Source organism: Phyllostomus discolor, chromosome 1, assembly GCF_004126475.2.
Source record: "Phyllostomus discolor isolate MPI-MPIP mPhyDis1 chromosome 1, mPhyDis1.pri.v3, whole genome shotgun sequence".
Taxonomy (NCBI): domain Eukaryota; kingdom Metazoa; phylum Chordata; class Mammalia; order Chiroptera; family Phyllostomidae; genus Phyllostomus; species Phyllostomus discolor.
The window spans coordinates 42,572,532-42,592,517 of NC_040903.2; the positions used below are offsets into that span (position 1 = coordinate 42,572,532).

The 19,986-nt window shown below is 36.8% G+C and overlaps 1 pseudogene; it reads right to left on the reverse strand.

Annotated features, from left to right (window-relative positions):
- The window catches only part of LOC114492901, a 34,113-nt pseudogene extending 14,434 nt beyond the window's left edge, over positions 1-19,679 (reverse strand).
- Between the last annotated feature and the right edge of the window lie 307 nt (positions 19,680-19,986).

Here is a 19,986-nt window from a genome sequence, read left to right on the forward strand (position 1 = left end):
TTAAGGACCAGGTTAGTGCTTACCCCTTGCTCCAGGTTGTGGTGTAAGAACAGGGAAGCCTGACCCTTGACTATGGCTCCTGACGGCGATGCAGGATGTTGACTTAGTATTGGGACCTCAGTAGTGGACCCTCTGGAGTTTTCTCTGGAGGCTCACCACCCAGATCTTCTCTTTATGGCTTGCATATGCCCTAGTTTGGCTAACACTACTAGAGCCTTGGGTGAGTGCCAAAGAGTGAGCTCTTGTGTGTTGACCCTTTAGGAGAACACCTGGGATGCTAACAGATTCCGTTCTCTTTCCAGCAGACAGAGTAGAGTCCCTGCTGATTGTCACAGCCTGATACTATGCAGGCTTGTCTTCCTGACTCTGGTTCCCTGGTTTGGGGGTCCTGACATGGGATTGAGACCCCCACACTCCCTAGGGGAGACTTTTGCAGCCACCAATCAGTCTTTCCAGCTTCTCAGCTTCCCCACCTGGGTGCAGGGGCCAGCCCTCTCTGCCTCTCTGCCCTTATTACAAGTCCCTGTGTAAGCTTCTCCTAGAAATCCTTGGATATAATACTCCCGTTCAGCTGTCTTTCAGGGAGTCTGTTAAAATTGATTGCTCTTTGATTTAGCTGTAAATGCTGTTTCACACAAGGCAGATGTGTGTGTATCTTCTCTGGTTCTGCAGCCAACTTGGCCCCCCACACTATGTATTTTTATTAGAGAATTTATTCCATTTACATTGAACATAATAGGTCATAGGTGTACTTTTGCCATTTTGGTAATTGTTTTTTAGTAGCCTTTGTAGTTGTTTTTGTTTCTTTCTTCCTTTATTGATTTGTCCCTTTTGGTTTGCTGATTTGTTTTAATTTTTTGTTTTTGTTTTTGTAGGGGGTTCTTTTTCTTTGTTTTGGGGGGGCCTGTTTTATAGATATATGGTTTGTTGTTACCATGGGGTTCATATATATTGATCTATATGTATAGCATTCTGTTGTAACCCACATGCATTTTTGTAGTGTTCCAAACATGACAGAAGAGTTATATTTTACTGCCCCTCTATGTTTTGTTTCGACATCATATTTTACATCATTTTATTATTGTGCATTCCCTCTACACTTATTGTTATTTTGCTACTATTGGGTTTGAACCTTTATACGAGCTTTTCAAAAAATTATTTTATTTTATATTTAAACAACTGTTGACATTCAATATTAATTTACATTAGTTTCAGGTGTGCAGTTTTGTGGTTACATAATTATGTAGTTCGCAATGTGTTCCTCCACTATTTCTAGTAGAATCTACCTCTGTAAATAGTTATTATGATTTTATTGACCTATTTCCCATGGTTAATATTTATTACTGATTTATTTATTTATTTTTGCTTAGGTGTCTAATCCTTTTGTTGTTGTTGTTGTTCAATTACAGTTACCCTTGTTTTTCCCCAATACTAACTTTTTAAGTTGTTGGTCTGTTGTATTATATGCTTGGCTTTACCAGTGAGATTTCATTCTTGGTTATGGACTTTTTATTTCTCTTTAAAGAAAGCCTTTTAATATTTCTTATAAAGCTGGTTTATTGGTGATGAACGTTAATTTCTGTTTGTCTGGAAAATTTTTAAATTTTCTTTGATGCTCCATGACAAGCCTGTCTGGCAGAGTATTCTAGGTTGTAGGTTCTATTCTTTTAGTACTTGAAATACATTTTGCTACAGCCTTTTGGCAAATAACTTTCCTCCTTAGAAATCACCTGATGGTTTTATGATGTTTCACTTGTATGTAACTAACTGTTTTTCTCTTGCTACCTTCAAGACCCTCTCTTTATCATTAGCTTCTGTCATTTTAATTATAACATAACTTAGTGAGGATATTTTTATGTTCATCTTATTTTAAACTCTGAACTTCCTCGACCTGGACTTCTGTTTCCTTCTCCAGGTTAAGAAAGCTTTTAGCCATTTTTTTTTTCAAATAGTTTTTCTGCCCCTTTCTCTCTTTCTTGTCTTTCTGGACTCCTCTAATGTGAATGGTTGTATTTTCGATGTTGTTCCAGAGGTCTCTTAAACTATTTTTGTTTTTTTCTTTTAATTCTTTCTTGTTTTTGCTCTCCTGATTTTCACATTTCTGTCTTCCATGTGGCTACCATATTCTTTGTTATTGTTTAATCTGTTGATTCCTCTTGCATATATTTTTTTCATTTTAGTTATTGTATTCTTCATTTCAAATGGTTGTGTTTTATATTTTGTAACTGTTTGTTAATGTTCTCACTGTGGTCTTCTATTCTTCTGTCATGTTTGATGAGTATCCTCATGACCATTATATTGAATACTTTATCAGGCAAATTACTTCTCTGTGTTTCTTTAGAGGTTTTTCTCCTGAGTTTTTTGTACTGTCACTGGAACCATATTTCTGTGTTTCCTCATTTGTTTTATTTTCTGTGTTTATTTTTAAGGATTAGATAAAGAGCTACCTGTCCTGATGGAGTGGCTTTTGAAGTGGTTGCTTAAGGCACACAGGCTAGCCATAGTGAAGGCATGCATAGGCTGAGTTTCCCAGAGTGCACACCCTGGGGGCACCCTGCTAGACTGGCTGGCTGAGTTGGGATCTACCAGGGGCATGTGGTTGCAGCAGTGATATGGCAGTTCGGCTGCGTGAGCTTAGAGTGGGTGTGGGCTAAGCAGGCTATAGCACACTATGGTGGCCTTGCACATGAACTACAGCACTTGAATTAAATTTCTGCCCATGTTCTCTGTGGAAAGAGAATGTAAACATTGGCACTTGCTGGCACCTCCAATCCCAAAGAGTTCCACAGAATCCAAAGAGTTCTCACAGTTTGTCAACCTTCTCTATGCAATCTCTCTGCTTTTGTTGTGCTGAAGCTGCTCCATCAACCCTCAGTTATTTTTCAGGAGAATTTACTTTACATTCCAGGTGTATATTCAGTGTGTTCATGCATGCATGTGAGTTCATGGTCTTTTTATGGTGACATTTTGGACCTCTCTCCCTAAATCACTCTATACACTTGGAGAATCACTATAATTCATGAGTTTGCTATTATTATCTGAAATTTCCATGAAATAGTTGTAAGATCCCTGAATTGGTACTTATTGGAGTGACTATTTTTCTGGCTTATTTACAAATGACACCTTTTGTTCTGAAAGCATATTCAAAATGGATGATTTAGTAGAATGTGTTACATGTAACTAGCTATGAGGGGCCCTCATCATCACCTCACTGAGTCCCACAGGGATTGCCTGCCCCATGGTGGGAGAGGTACAGCTGGGCTTTCTGCAGCAGAGATCTGGTCACAATTGACATCCTGAGTAGCTCAGTTCAATGTATATGAAGTTCCTGGTAAAGTCATGTTCACCCATTGTTGTTTCAGAATTACTGTGTTCCCCAATCCTTATCAGTTTTCAAATTTTATTACCTTCTGTACTAGAGAAATTTCTAATTGTTCAATGTACTTACTACACCCTCACTCCAAATATGTAAAGAGTGAAAAGTTTAAAGGATATCTGATCAAAATGTCATACTAATTTCTTCAGCCTCTCTGATCATTTGCTTTAAATTGTTGTTTCTCTCTGGAAAATAACCTAACCCTTCTAACATGAAAATTAAGTTTAATTTTTCATTCTAATAATTATTTCATGCATTTGTTTTAAAAATTATTGTACAATTGACATAGAACATTCGGTAAGTTTAACGTTCACAGTATGTTGAGTTGATTCATTTGCATATGATAGTATGATTACCACCTTAGCATTAGTGAACACCTCCATTTGGCCACATAGTTATCTTTTAGTGCGTGTGGTGAGAACACTTAGTCTCTAGACTAGGAATATATCTAGTCTCTAGAAACTTTCAATCATATAATAGAGCACTGTTTGCTATAATCACTACATCTCCCGAACTTAGTCATCTCTGAGTTGCAAGTTTGTACCCTTTGATCAACTTCTTCTCCACCTCCCATATCCTTTTCGCTACTCCATGGTAATCATCATTCCACTCTGTGTTCCTATGAGTTTGCCTTTTTAGATTCCACATGTAAGTGCAGGACACATTATTTGTCTTTTCACTGTGACTTATATCACTTAGTATATTGCCTTCATGGTCATCTGTGTTGTCCCAGTTGGTAGGATTCCCTTTTTCTCAGGGCTGGATTATATTATGTTTTGTGTGTTATGTCTCAGTGTGTAGTTCACATCTCTTTACCCATTCATTTGTTGACAGACACTTAAGTTGTTTCCATTTATTGGCTCTGGTGCAACAAACATGGGTTCATGAATATATTTTAATATCCTGTTTTTCTTACTTTTGGACATATACCCAGAAATGAGATTTCTGGATCATATGGCAGAACTTTTTTCATTTCTCAAAAATATCCATACAGCTTTCCATGATGGTTGCAATGATTTTACATTTCTAGTGACAGTACACAGGGTTCTGTTTTCTTCTAGATTACCGAGTTTTCTCACACAGCTAGTTTGAATTTGTTTTGGGTAAATCATTTATTGAGTAAATTGGGTAAATTGACAATAATGTCAAATTGGGTAAATTTGACAATTTGGGTAAATTGTCAAACTTGGTGATTTATTTTTTTTGTTTGTTTTTTCATGTCCTTTGAAGTTTCACATTGCTGGTTTTTGCGTTTGAATTAGCAGTCACCTACTTTTCTCTTTACTGCTTTCAAGGTAGAAATACCTTTAGTCAATACTGACATAGATAAGGTTTTTCAGACCTTGTATGAATATGCCAGTTCTCTGCTTCTGGCTCCCTCTTGTGGGTGAGTTCTTAAATCTGGATGTCCTTCCTCCATCCTGTATAGCACCAGGCCAGATGCTGATAGGCTCACTATTTCCCTGAAGGTGGTGCTACAGCTCCAGTTTGTGGTGTCCCTTGTGAGCAAACCCTTGCCTGCATTCTGCTCTTGATCTGAAGCCTTCTTCCAAATCCTGTTCTTGCTGCTAAGCTTAGCAGTTTGTACATGAAGCTGAGTGTAGAGCGCAGGAAGTATGGGTTTGGAATGCAGTCCACTTTTGGTGCCCACAGCCTAGTTGGGGGATTTGTAAGAGAGGTTTTCTTCCTAGTTTGTGGTCAGGCTTCCTAATGGAGGAGGGAGTGCAGTCAGGAGGAACTGTGTCTCTTTAAGGCCCTCTGAGAATCTTATGTGCTGTTCTCCTGATCTGTCCCTTTCACCTTTACTGAGCTCCTGATTTAATATTCTGGATGCTGTGTGAGAGAAATGAGCCCTTTGGAAATGAGCATACCAAGAAAAGCTCACCCTCCACTGAGTCACTTGTCCTATCCCCTGTTGGAGATATCATGAGCTCTCTCTTAGCTTTAAATGGTGTTGTCTTGGAGGAGAAGCAATGCTGCAAAACTCAAGCTTCTCTCTACCTCATACCAAAGCATTTAAATGTATGTATTTTGTTCTCCAATAGTGTGTTGGAACTTTTCCTCTGGAAATCTGGACTTCTCCATCAGCTCCCTAAGCCATAGGTGACTGCTCAAGTCAGGATTTCTACATGCTCCTGGACTGCAGCCACGGGGGGTTGGAACAATTCATGATACCCTGTAGGCATCACAGCCAGTACTGATGTCTCTCTGCCTATTACCTGATGTACAGGTAGGTGAGATTCTTTCCAGGTCCCTTGGCATGTAATGCTGGATCCGACCTTCCACAGAGACATTTTTGTCCATGGATAGATAACACTTTTTTGTTCTTGAAGGGGACAGAAAAAGGGATGTATTATGCTCACTTATACCTGATTGCTGTCATCACTCCTGATGCAGTATGATCCATTCCTATGGGATATTCTCTAACATTATAGTAGCATTGTGTTCTTTCTTTATTCTAATACTTTTCACACAATTTTTATTACTTGCTTATATCTTTTCAAGTTGAATATCTTTTGTGTGAGAGCAAAAATTGTGTCTGCTCCTCTATATACCTATCACTTACCCTTGCACTATGCTAGTGACATTAAAATTATTTGAATTATGACTTACACTTTCTTATGTACTGAATTAAGAAGGCCTCAATTTAAATGAATTGATTTCCAAAGTCTTCCAAGTATAACTCTTTTTTTCTGTAATGATAATGACATTCAGACTCTTGTAATAATATAGAAATATATGAATTTCTAATTTTCATGTTACTCTCCTTATATTCCCATATCTTTCTCAGTGTGATCAGACATTCTAAATGAAGAACACAGAATCATTACTACTAAAAATGCAAAGTAAAGAAAGTAAAGCAAACACGGATAGATTTACCTTAGGCAGAGGTTTGGCAGGCTTGCAGTGGAGTCCTCCAACAAATTCAAAATGCGGCAAGAGTGGGCGAGGAAATTCAAAATCCCAATAAGTTCGAATGAGCCACATTTCAGCTTTCCTCATGAACTCAGATAATGTTGTGGGTCTTCCTGAAAGGAAAAAATCAAACAGAAAATTGAGCAAATGAGAATATTGTAATATGAATATAACCTATGCTTTTCTGAAAAAGCTTGGAATAATGTAGCCAGAGATCTTTAAACTGTCAGTAGTTTTATAAGCTGACAAACTATATAATATACATACTTTATATTATGGTGTTTATATATATGAACTATACTTATGATAAAGTGTAATAGATTTTCTTCTCTAACATCATATCAGTACACTCACAATCATAGAAAATGATTAAACTTAAGCAACTATAGACTTAAACACATATTTGTTTTCTCTGTAAAGCTGCAACTGTAATAGATGCAAATGTAAACAGTGATTTCAACTCTTCAATTAATTAATTCTACTATAGCCATGGAAACACTTTTCCCTAGATTATTTCATGTGGTTTCTACAATTTAGCAAGCAATTTACTGGCACTATACTGTATTTGATTTATTTTAGGAGGTTAATAATTCTCGTACATTAATAAAAATATTTACAAGTAACTGCTGGAATATTTGAAATATTTTCATAAAGTATAATAATAGATGTCTTTATTCTTAATTTTGACTCATTTTGTCTTTAAAAGAAGAGTTTTCACAAAGTATGTGGGTTGGCCCAAAGGATGTGTGTTTACTTTCTCCTTACGATAGCTCTAGTAGTGCTTAGTTGTCTTTAACTTCATTTGTAACAATTATGTTAGATTATATTGTGACAGCTGTCATGTCAGTGTGCATTTAAAAAACTGAAAATTGGTGAATTCTTGGGTAGCCCTTTTAATATTAAAGATGGAAGACGATAAGCAACATTTTGGCATATCATGCATTGTTATTTCAAGAGAGGTAAACATGCAACTGAAAGACAAAAAAATTGTACAGTGTATGGAGACGGTGCTGTGACTGATCAAATGTGTCAAAAGTGGTTTGCAAAATTTTATGCTGGAGATTTCTTTGCTGAACAATGCTCCAAAGTAAGGTAGACCACTTCAAGTTGATAGCAACCAAATCAAAACATTAATTGAGAACAATTAACATTATACCATGTGGGAGATAGATGACATACTCAAAATATCCAAGTGAAGCATTTAAAATAATTTGCACCAGCTTGGTTGTGTTAATTGCTTTTGTGAGTGGGTTCCACAGCACTTATGTGAAAAAAAGCGTTCTTGACCATATTTCTGCATGTGATTCCCTACTTAAATGTAATGAAAGCATTCCATTTTTAAAACAAATTGTGATGCATGATGAAAAGTGGATACTTTCCAATAATGTGTAATGGAAGAGACCGTGGGCAACCAAAATGACCCACCCACCGCACCAAAGGCCAATCTTCATCCAAAGAAGGTGATGTTATGTATATGGTGAGATTGGAAGGGAGTCCTCTATTGTGAGCTCCTTCCAGAAAACCAAATGATTAATTCTAGGAAGTACTGCTCCCTGTTAGACCAACTGAAAGCAGCACTTAATGAAAAGCGTCCAGAATTAGTCAACAGAGAACACAAAATCTTCCATCAAGATAATGCAAGACCACATGTTTCTTTGATGACCAGGCAGAAACTTTACAGTTTGGCTGGGAAGTACTAATTCATCTGCCATATTCACCAGACATTGCAATTTCAGATTTCCATTTATTTAGGTCTTCACAAAATTCTACTAATGGAAAAAATTTCAGTTACTTGGAAGACTGCACAAAGTGAATGGAACAGTTCTTTGCTCAAAAAGATAAAAAGCACTGGGGAGATGGAATTATGAAGTTACCTGAAAATGGCAGAAGGTAGTGGAACAAAATGGTGAATACATTATTCAGTAAAGTGATGGGTGAGGAAGAGGCATGATGATGGAAGGGTGAACGGAAACCATACTGACCTCCTCAGGACCAACCTGGAATTAAAACTAAATTGTGAAGAAATCACCCAGAACAAACAACTAAACAGTAGTGAGAGAGAAGCCTTATAACCTTGGACTGAGAGAAGACTTATCTTCAGCATTAACTGACTGATAAGGACTGTGGTGGTGACTCAATAGGGCTGGGTGGGCGCCCACAGGTGGCAGTGCTGGAGGGATAATGAAGCAACTGGTTGGATCCCCTGAGAAGTATAGGGTCTAATCCCTAAGCTGCGATCTCCGGACTAGAGCACTAGAGACCAAAAAGTATATAGGTAACAACGGCACTGAAAAGCGGCAAGGTTGCTGTATGGCAGAGATAATGGATGGAGATTCAAAAGACCCAATTAAAGAGCCAACACACAAACTTTCACTTGTAGCCACTTACCCAGGGATCTGGCAAAGGTGACGGGCAGAGTGGGGTAGAGATGCCCGAGGAGATACTTGGGACAAAAGCCTTGGGGAGAGAACTGAGAAAGTATCTGCTGGGATCCCCATGCTAAGTCATTCCCTATACTACAGTAGCCATTGTGTTCAGACAGACCATTCCCCTCTGAGCAGCAACAGCCTGTGGAGGAACATTAGCCCCAACACCAGGAGGAATTCTGCCCTTCCCTATAGGGCATAAGCCTGACTGCCAAGTGTAGAATGACTAGATTAACAATTGAAGGACATAGAAAGGGACAGTAGACCCCTGGAAGTCTCAGACAGGCTATCTAAGGTCAGATGGGGTCAATGTCTTATATTACCAGAGGTGGATCCAAAAAGGAAAAACATTGGTAAATACTGGAGGTACCAAGAGGAAATCCACTGTGGTCTTCTCCATGATTAATGATATTTTCTTTCCTGCATAGCTTTTTAACATTCATTTCTTATCCATCAAGTTTGTACATATTAAGTCACTAGATTTTATACTGCAGTTTATTTCTCTCCTTTCTTATAATAGTCTTAATCTCTGTACTCCCTTATCGATTGGGTCATTTGGTGTTGATAGTGGGATGTCTGGGGGGTTGGATATTTTAGGGGGTGTGGTATTGTCCCCTGTGTTGTGGTTTTGTTTGGCAGTACCTGCACAACAGCATGCAACATATGGTGGGCACAATGACCCTTAGTCAACCAGGCAGAGGGAAAGACTCACCAAAGAATGACTCAACAACAATCTATATTGAATTACATCTAAAGAGCCAACATAAATGGCATAAAGGGCATCACAAGAGCATCAAGTTCAGGATATCAAGGAGACTGCACCATTGAATCTTGGTGATCTCCCACTGTAGAAGTTCACACAAACTACTCAGAGAGTCAAAACAGGTTATTTTAAGAAGCAGAGGCAAACGAAAAGAATTTCACAAATAATGGGAAGACAAAAAAACTCCAAATGAAGGGAAAGGAGGAATCCTCAGAAAGAGTGGTTCATGAAATAGAGGCAATGAAACTATGAGATACTGAGTTCAAAACAATGGTTATAAGGACGCTCAATGAGCTCACTGAGATTTATCAAATCCTACAGAGAAGCTACGTTTAACTTACTGAAAATCACTCCATCATGGAAAAGGACATAGAAACAGTCAACGGGAGCCAAGAGGAAATGAAGAATACAATTTTTGAATTGAAAAACAGAGTAGAAAGAATCAAAATCAGGATGAAGCAGAGGATTGAATCAGCAAGCTGCAGGACAAGGTAGAAAATAACTCCCAGAAAGAGCAAGAAAAGGAAAAGACTCAAAAAGAGGGTTAAAGAAAATTCAGGAGAACATGAAATATAATCATATGGATATAAAGGATACTAGAAAGAAATAAAGAGGAGCAAGGGATAGAAAACCTGTTGAAAAGTAATGATGGAAAACTTCCTTAATTTGATGAGAGAAAAGTAACACAAATCCCAGAAGTAAAGAGGGCCTCAATCAAAAGGAACCCAAAGAGGCCCACTCTAAGACACATCATAATCAAAATGGCAAAATTCAAATACAAAGAGAAAATCTTAAAGTCAGAAAGAGAGGAAGAGGATGTAACATACAAGCGGGTCCTTATCAGGGTAGCAGCTGAATTCTCAATGGTAATGCTCCAAGCCAGAAGGAATGGCAAGAAATATTACAAGCAATGAAAAGCAAGGCCTGCAATGAAGACTACTCAACCCAGCAAGGCTCTCAATTAAAATGGAAGGCCAAATAAGGAGCTTCCCGGACAAAAGAAGCCTCAAAGAATATACCCACTCCAAACCAGCTCTTCAAGAGGTGCTAATGGAACTGCTTTAAGAAAAGGAATAAAAAGAGTGAGAGAGAGGAGCACAGGTACAAAGGGAGTAAAATAACAATGAATAAGTAGCTATCAAAAATACCTTTAAATGTAAATAGATTAAATGCTCCAATCAAAAGACATAGGGCAGCTGAATGGACAAAAAATTATGACCCACACACATGCTGCCTACAACAGACCCTCTTCAGAACAAAAGCCCTACACAGACTAAAAGTGAAGGGTTGGAATAAAATATTCCAAGGAAATTGACAAGAAAAAAGTTGGGATAGCAATACTTATATCAGACAAAACAGACTTCAAAGCAAGGACCAAAAAAAGAGACAGAGAAGGACACTTCATAATACCCAAGGGAAGAATCCATGATGAAGGCAAACATTATAAACATAAAAGCACCCATCATAGGAGCACCCAAAGTATGAGGAAAATCTTAGAGATCTTCAAGAAAGATATACATAGCAACACACATATATTACGGGATTTTAATACTCCACTGTCAACAAATGATAGATCTTTTCAAATTCCCATGGAACATTTTCAAAGATAGACTGAATTAAAAGACACAAAACATGCCCTAACAAATTCAAGAATATTGAAATCATTTCAAGTGTTTTCTCAGGCAACAAGGGACTGAAACTAGAAACCAACCTCAAAGAAATAAAACACAAACATTCAAATTCATGGGCATTGAGTACCACACTGTTAAACAATGAATGGGTTGATAATGAGATCAAGGAAGAAACCAACAGGTTTCTGGAGAGAGATGAAAATGATCTCACAACAGTCTAAAAGTTAGGGGACACAGCAAAAGCAGTTCTGAGAAGGAAGTTCATAGCGATACAAGCCTGCCTAAAAGAGATAGAAATATTTGCAATAAAAACCTAACCCTACACCTGTAAGAACTGGAGAAACACCAGGCAAATCCCAGAATGAGTAGAAGCAAGGAAATAACCAAGATCAGAGCAGACTTGAATGATCTAGATTTTGAAGGAGCACTTCTAAGGATCAAAATCATGGAGCTTGTTCTTTGAAAAGATAAATAAAATTGAGAAGCCTTTAAGCAGACTCATCAAGAATAAAAGAGAGAGAACCCAAATAAACAAAATCAGAAGTGAATGAGGAGAGAGTACAAGCAAAAACTCAGAGGTACAAAGAATTATAAGAAATTAATATGAAGAACTATATGCCAAGAAATTTGAAAACCTGGGTAAAGTGGACAAACTTCTAGAAAAATAGTCTTCCAAAACTGAATGAAGAAGAAGCAGAAAGCTTTGAACACACTGATAACAGTTGGCAAAACAGAAGCAATAATTGAAACATTGCTGGCACATAAAAGCCCTGGACAAGATGGTTTCATGAGACAATTTTACAAAACGTTTACGAAAGTGCTTACCCCTATCCTTCACAGACTATTCCAAAAAATCCAAGAAGAGGAAAGGCTCCCAAACTCTTTTTGTGAAGCCAGCTTCATCCTAATCCCAAAACCAGATACAGACACAACAAAGAAAACTACAGACCAATATCACTGATGAACATAGATGCTAGAATCCTCAACTAATTATTGGCAAACCACATCCAGCAATAAATTAAAAAGATCATACACCATGATCAAGTGGGATTCATCCCAGGGATGCAAGGATGTACAATAGCCACAAATCAATAAAAATAATATACCACATAAACAAAAGGAAAGACAAAATCACATGATCATATCAATAGATGCAGAAAAAGCATTTGGTAAGGTAGAGCACTCATTTACATTAAGAACAATCAGCAAAGTGGGAATAGAAGGAGCATTCCTCAACATAATGAAGGCCATGTATGACAGACTTACAGCCAACATCATACTCAATGGGCAAAAATGAAAAATTGTCCCACTAAGATCAGGAATGAGACAAAGATATCTGCTTCCACCACTCCTATTTAACATTGTATTGAGTGTCCTAGCATTCAAAACAGTGATCAGAAAAGAAAAAAAAAGTCATCCAAATTTGAAAGGAGGAAGCAAAACTGTCATTATTTGGAGATGAATTTAGGGTCTACCTAGAAAATCATGTAGACACCAGAAAAAACCTACTTGACCTAATAAGTGAATTTGGCAAAACAGCGGGATACAAGATCAATATTCAGAAATCAAAGGCATTTTTGTACACCAACAATGAAATATCAGAATCAGAAATCAGGAAAAAATTTCCATTTCCTATAGCAACAAGAAAAATAAAATACATCAGAATAAACCTAACCAAGGAGGCAAAAGACCTTTACTCAGAAAACGACACAACACTGGTGGAAGAAAATAGGAAAGACACAAACAAAGGGAAGTATATACCATGTTCATGGATTGGAAGAATTAACATCATCAAAATGTCAGTACTACACAAAGCAGTTCATAGATTCAATGCAATCCTTATTAAACTACCAATGACATATTTCACACATATAGAACAAGCATTTCAGAAATTTATATGGAACCATAAATGACCCTGAATAGCTTCAGAAATTTGGAGAAAGAAAAACAAAATGGGAGGGATCGGAATGACTGACATCAAAAATCAAAACAATCTAGTTCTGGCCTAAGAATTGACACATAGATCAATGGAATAGAATAGAGAGCCCAGAAAAAAACAAAGTCTCTATGGTCAATAAACAGTCAACAAAGGGGGCAGAAACATAAAATGGAGTAAATATAGCTTCTTCAACAAATGATGTTGGGAGATCTATATCTCTACGTGTAAAAAATTAAACTTGATCACCAAGTTAAACCATATACAAAAAGGAAAAACCCTCAAGATGGATAGAATATTTAAACATAGGTCATGATACCATAAAAGTTCTAGAGGAGAATATAGGCAGGAAAACATCAGATGTTCCATGTCCCTTAGAACAAGGGATATAAATGAAAAGAACAAGTGAGACTTCATCAAAACAAAAACCTTCTGGAGAGCTAAAGAAAACCTCAGCAAAATTAAAAGGGCACCAATTGTATGGAAAAATATATTTGCAAATGATACCTTGGACAAGGGTCTGGTCTCCAAAAGTATATAAAGATCTCACACTCCACTCCAGGAAGATAAACAACCCAATTAAAAATGGGCAAAGGACCTGAATAGCACTTCTCCAAGGAGAATATACAGAGGGGCCAGAGACATATGAAAAGATGCTTGTCATCACTAGCCATCAGAGAGATGCAAATTAAAACCACAATGAGATACTACTTCACACAGGTGAAAATGGCCATCAGAAACAAATCAAGAAAGAACAAGTATTGGAGAGGTTGTAGAGAAAAGGGAAACCTAGTGCACTGTTGGTGGGATTGCAGACTGGTGAAGCCACTGTGGAAAACAGTATAGAATTTCCTCAGACAACTAAAAATGGAACTCCCTTTTGATCCAGCAATTCCACTGCTGGGATTTTACCCTTAGGATCCTGAAACACCAATTCAAAAGAACTTATGCACCCCAATGTTCATAGCAGCACAATTCATAATAGTCAAGTGCTGGAAGCAGCCTAAGTGCCCATCAGTAAATGAGTGGATCAAAAACTATTGCACATTTACACAGTGGAATACTATGCAGCAGAAAGAAAGAAGGAGCTCCTACCCTTGAAACAGCATGGATGGAACTGGAAAATATTATGCTATGTGAAATAAGCTAGATGGTGAAAGACAAATACCATATGATCTCATCTGTAAGTGGAACCTAATCAACAAAAGAAAAAGCAAGGGAAATATAACCAGAGACACTGAAATAAAGAACAAACTGACAGTAACCAGACAGAGGTGGTAGGAGATAACAAGGGTGAAAGAGGGAAGGGTCGTCAAAAACATGTATAAAGGACACATGGAGAAAACCAAAGGGTGGTAGAAACAGTGGGAGGTGAGGGTAGCTGACATCAGGAGGAGTGGTGTTGGGAAAATGTAACCAATAGTACTTGAACAACAACAAAAAAGAGAGAAAAAATAAAGTTATTGGTGAAAAAGAAAAATGTGTGTTTTATTTGTACTTTAGTAATGAATGACTGTTTCTACCAACCCAATAGTTTACTGACTTACATCAAATTTCAACAAATTTTTAAATGTTTAAATGGATGAATTATAAGTCCTTAGTGAAGGGATGTGAAATCATTAGAAACCCTAAATTATATGTTTGTGTGTCTGAGATAGAGCCACTACATCATGAAAGAATCCTTCAGGTAATTTTGCAAAAGAGTTCAGTTTTTAAATCAAACTGAAGTGTATAAGAGGAGGCAATTCTTCAATGACCCTATAATTTAAGCATTTCCATATTTGTGAGAATGAGAGAACAATTTAAAATTTTATTTCATCATTTTACTTATATGACACTTAATGTTTATGTAAACTCACCTTATAAGGCACTACAAAATTTAGAATTTACACAAAACATGCCCCAACAAATTAAAAAAATATTGAAGTCATTTCAAATGTTTTCTTGGACTACAAGGTGCTAAAACTAGAGACCAACCTCAAGGAAAAAACTCAAAAACACTCAAATTCATGAATATTGAACATCATGCTATTAAATAATGAATGGGTTAATGAGATTAAGGAAGAAACCAAAAAGTTCTGGAAACAAATGAAAATAAACTCACAACAATCCAAAATTTATGGGGCACAGCAAAAGCAGTCCTGAGAAGGAAGTTCATAGTGATACAGGCCTACCTAAAAGATAGAAACATTTCCAATAAACAACCTAAACCTACATCTAAAAGAACTGAAGAAAGAACAACAAACAAACCCCAGAATGAGTAGAAGCAAGGAAATAACAAAGATCAGAGCAGACTTGAATGACATAAAGGCTAAAAGAACAATTCTAATGACCAATAAATCCTGGAGCTTGCTTTTTGAAAAGATAAACAAAATTGAGAACACTCGAAGGAGACTCATCAAGAATAAAAGAGAGAATCCAAATACACAAAATCAGAAATGAAAGAGGAGAGATTATAACAAATAACTCAAAGATAAAAAGGATTGTAAGAAATTATTATGAAGAACTGTATGACAAGAACTTGGAAAACCTGGGTAAAATGAACAAATTTCCAGAAAAATATAATCTTCCAAAATGCAATGAAGAAGAAGCAGAAAGCCTTGAATAGGCTTATAACAGCTGGGAAAATAGAAGTAGTAATCAAAAAACTCCAGGCACACAAAAGCCCTGGGCAGGATGGTTTCATGAGAGAATTTAAAAATATATATATAAGGAAGAGCTTACCCCTGTTCTTCACAGACTATTCCAAAAAATCCAAGAAGAGCAACGGCTCCCAAAGTCTTTTTACGAATCCAGCATCATCCTAATCCAAAACCTGATAAAGTGAAAATGAAGAGAGAAATTTACAGGCCAATATTGCTGATGAACATAGATACTAAAATCCTCAACCAAATATTGGCAAACCACATCCAGCAATACATCCAGGTGGGAGTCATTCCAAGGATGTGAGGATTGTACAATATGCACAAATCAATAATCTTAATACATCACATGAACAAAAAGGATAGACAAAAATCACATGATCATATCAATAGTTGCAGAAAAAGTGTTTGATAATGTACAGCATCCATTTATGATAAAAAGCCATCAGCAAAGTGAGAGGAGAGGGAGCATTCCTTAATATAATTAAGGCCTTATACTAGAGAACTACAGCCAACATCCACCATACTCCATGGGCAAAAACTGAAAGCTTTCCCACTAAGATCAGGAACAAGACAAGGATGTCTGCTTTCACCATTTCTATTCAACAAGGTATTGGAAATCCTAGTCACACTGATCAGATAAAAAAAGAAGGAAAGGGCATCCAAATTTGAAAAGAGGAAGTAAAACTGTCACTGTTTGCAGATGATATGATAGTGTACATAGAAAACCCTTTAGACTCCACAAAATATCCCCACTCAAGCTAAAAAACAAATTTGGCAAAACAGCAGGGTTCCAAGTCAATATTCAGAAATCAAAGGCATTTTTCTACACCAACAATGAAAGATCAGAATTAGAAATCAGGAATAAAAACATTTCCTATAGCAGTAAGAAAAAAATAAAATATCTAGGAATAATCCTTACCAAGTAGATGAAATATCTCTACTCAGAAAACTACACAGCACTGAAGAAAGCTATTAAGAAAGACACAACTAAATGGAAGATTGTACCATGTTCATGGATTGGAATAATCAATATCAGCAAATTGTCCATATTACCCAAAAGAATTTATAGATTTAATGCAAGCCCTATTAGAATACCAATGATATATTCACACATACAGAACAAACATTTCAGAAATTTATATGGAACCATAAATGACCCCAAAGAGCTGCAACAATTTTGGGAAAGAGCAAAGTGGGAGGGATCAGAATACTTGACATCCAACTATATGACATGGCCTCAGAAATCAAAACAGTCTGGTACTGGCATGACAACAGACACATAGATCAATGGAACACAATAGAGAGGCCAGGAATAAAATGAAATCTCTTTGGTCAATTAATAATCAAGAAAAGGGTCAGAAATATAAAATGGAGTAAAAATAACCTCTTCAACAAATTATGCTGGGATATCTGGATAGCTACATGCAAAAAAAAGAAAGAAAGAAAGAAAGAAAGAAAGAAAGAAAGAAACTTGATCACCAAGTTAACCCACATACAAAAAAACAAAACAAAAACCCAACCTCAAGATGCAGAGAAGACTTAAAAACAAGTCACAATTCCATAAGAGTCCTAGAGGAGAATGTAGGCAGAAAAATCTGACATTCTATGCAGCAATATTTTCACCGACATGTCCCTTAGAACATAGGACATAATGAAAGAGTTAACAAATGGAACTTCATCAAAATAAAAAGATTCTGCATGGCTACAGAAAATACCAGCAAAATGAAAAGGGAGCCAACCATACGGGAAAATATATTTGTAAATGATACCTTGAACAAGGGTTTGAACTCCAAAAATATATAAAGAACTCACACAACTCCACTCCAGGAAGACCAACAATCTAATTAAAAATGGGCAAAGGACTTGAACAGACACTTCTCTGAGAAGGGCATACAGAGGGCCCAGAGACATATGAAAAGATGCTTAGCATTACTAGCTATCAGAGAGATGCTAATTAAAGCCACAGTGAGATATCATTTCACACTGGTCAGAATGACCATCATATCCAAATCAACAAACAACAAGTGCTGGCAAGGCTATGGAGAAAAGGGAACCCTAGTACACTGTTGGTGGAAATGCAGACTGGTGCAGCCACTGTGGAAAACAGTATCAAATTTCCTCAGACAACTAAAAATGGAACTGCCTTTTGACCCTGCAATTTCACTGCTGGGATTATACCCTAGGAATCTGAAACTTGAAACACCAATTCAAAAGAACTTATGCACCCCAATGTTCATAGCAGCGCAATTTATAACAGCCAAGTCTAGAAGCAGCCTAGGTGCCAGTCCATAAATGAGTGGTTCAAAAAGCTGTTGAATATTTACACGATGGAATACTACACAGCAGATAGAAAGGATATCCTACCCTTTGTGATAGTAAGGATGGTACTGGAGAGCATTACACTAAGTGAAATAAGCCAGATGGTGAAATACAAATACTGTATGATATCATCTGTAAGTGGAGCCTAAGCAGCAAAAAACAAAAACAAGCAAGCAATATACAACCAGACACATTGCAATAAAGAACAAAATGATAGTAACCAGAAAGAGGTTTGAGGAGATAACGGGGGGGGTTGTGGGGGAAGAGGATGGGGAAATTTCATCAAAAAACCTGTGTAAAGGACACATGGAGAAAACCAAAGGGTGGTAGGATTGAGGGTGGGAGGTGAGGATGGCTGGTGTTGGGAAGAGTCATGTTGTGAAAGTGTAAACAGTACTTGTAAATGGTACTTGAACAACAATTAAAAAGAGAGGAAAAAAATAAAGTTATTGGTGAAAAAGAAAAATGTGTCTTTTATTTTATTTTAATAATGAATAAACATTTCTGACAACCCAATAGTTTACTGACTTACATGTCCACCTTTCAACATTTTTTTAGATGTTTAATTGGATGAATTCTAAGTTCTTAGTGAAGGGACGGGAAATCATTAGAAACCCCAAATTATATGTTCCTCTGCCTGAGATAGAGTCACTGTGTCATGAAAGAATCCTTCAGGTAATATGCCAAACTAGTTCAGTTGTAAATCAAACTAAAGTATATAAGAGGAGACAAGACTTCACTGATCTGATAATTTAAGCATTACCATAATATTTGTGACAATGAGAGATCAATTTATAATTTTATTTCATCATTTCACTTATATGACACTTAATATTTAGACAAACTCACCTTCCAAGGCACTAAGAAAGTTAGAATTTCATACTACCAAATAAAAACATAACCTACCTAGTACTTCGCTATAAAATTGATCCCAGTCCTCATGAAACATTTGAAACCAGAAGTCAAAATAAAGCACATACAACATATTTTTTACCCTCTCGATGAATGTCATTTGATCACTTAATTCTGACAAGATAATAGGTACGTAGGATGGAGGGAATGGAAGTCCTCCACTCTGCTTTTCAACTGCAAAGGAAAGAAGCGAAGACTGTACACAAGAGGTATGTTATGTAGCTCAACCAGCAGTTCACCACAGGGTCCCACAGGATCTGCAAGAATGACATCAAACTTTTCTTGCTGTAGTTTTGTCATAAGTTCCTTGTTCAAAATTGCATCTTTACAGAGCTTTAGAAAAGAATCAGTGAATTCCAAAAGCATTTCTTCCATTAGTGAATAATAAGTCCAAAATGTATCTTTAGGTATATATGTCCATTTAGAGATCAACTGCATGAGAAGTTTCTGAAAATCATCTTTTTTAAAAGATGTAGGATAAATCTCAAATTTAATAGCAGATGGTTTATTGGGATCAACAAGAATTGAAGCTGCATGTGTCAGGACAGTCACTTCATGACCTCTCTGGACAAGTTCATCTAGGATGGCCTTCATATTGATCAATGGCTGTATTCAGTGGACCACACCAGCACCTTTCCACAACCCCCAGGGCTGAAATGACAACTCAGCTGTAGCAGCAGAAGAGCTGAAATCCATTTCATAGGCATCCTGCTGGAACACATGCTTGCTTCCAAACTACTGATCCCTTTTGTCATTGCTCATGTTTATCTAAGGAGCTGTTTATAGTTTAACTTCCTAATCAATCTGGAAGTTAAAATATAATTCCTACATCTCAAAGTAAGTATAGTATCCTCATATACATATCAGAGCACTCACAGAGAAGTTGGAAAAGCTAATGTAGATGATCTTGTTTTTAAACAAGTGGATTTAATATTTGTTCTACAATTATAAGTGCTAACAACAACCTTGTATGTGTAACTGTCATTTTTACTTAAAGGCTCTTTCATAAGTAGAAAAGGAAAGGGCATAACCAGAAATATGGAAATACAAAAAAAGAAAAAA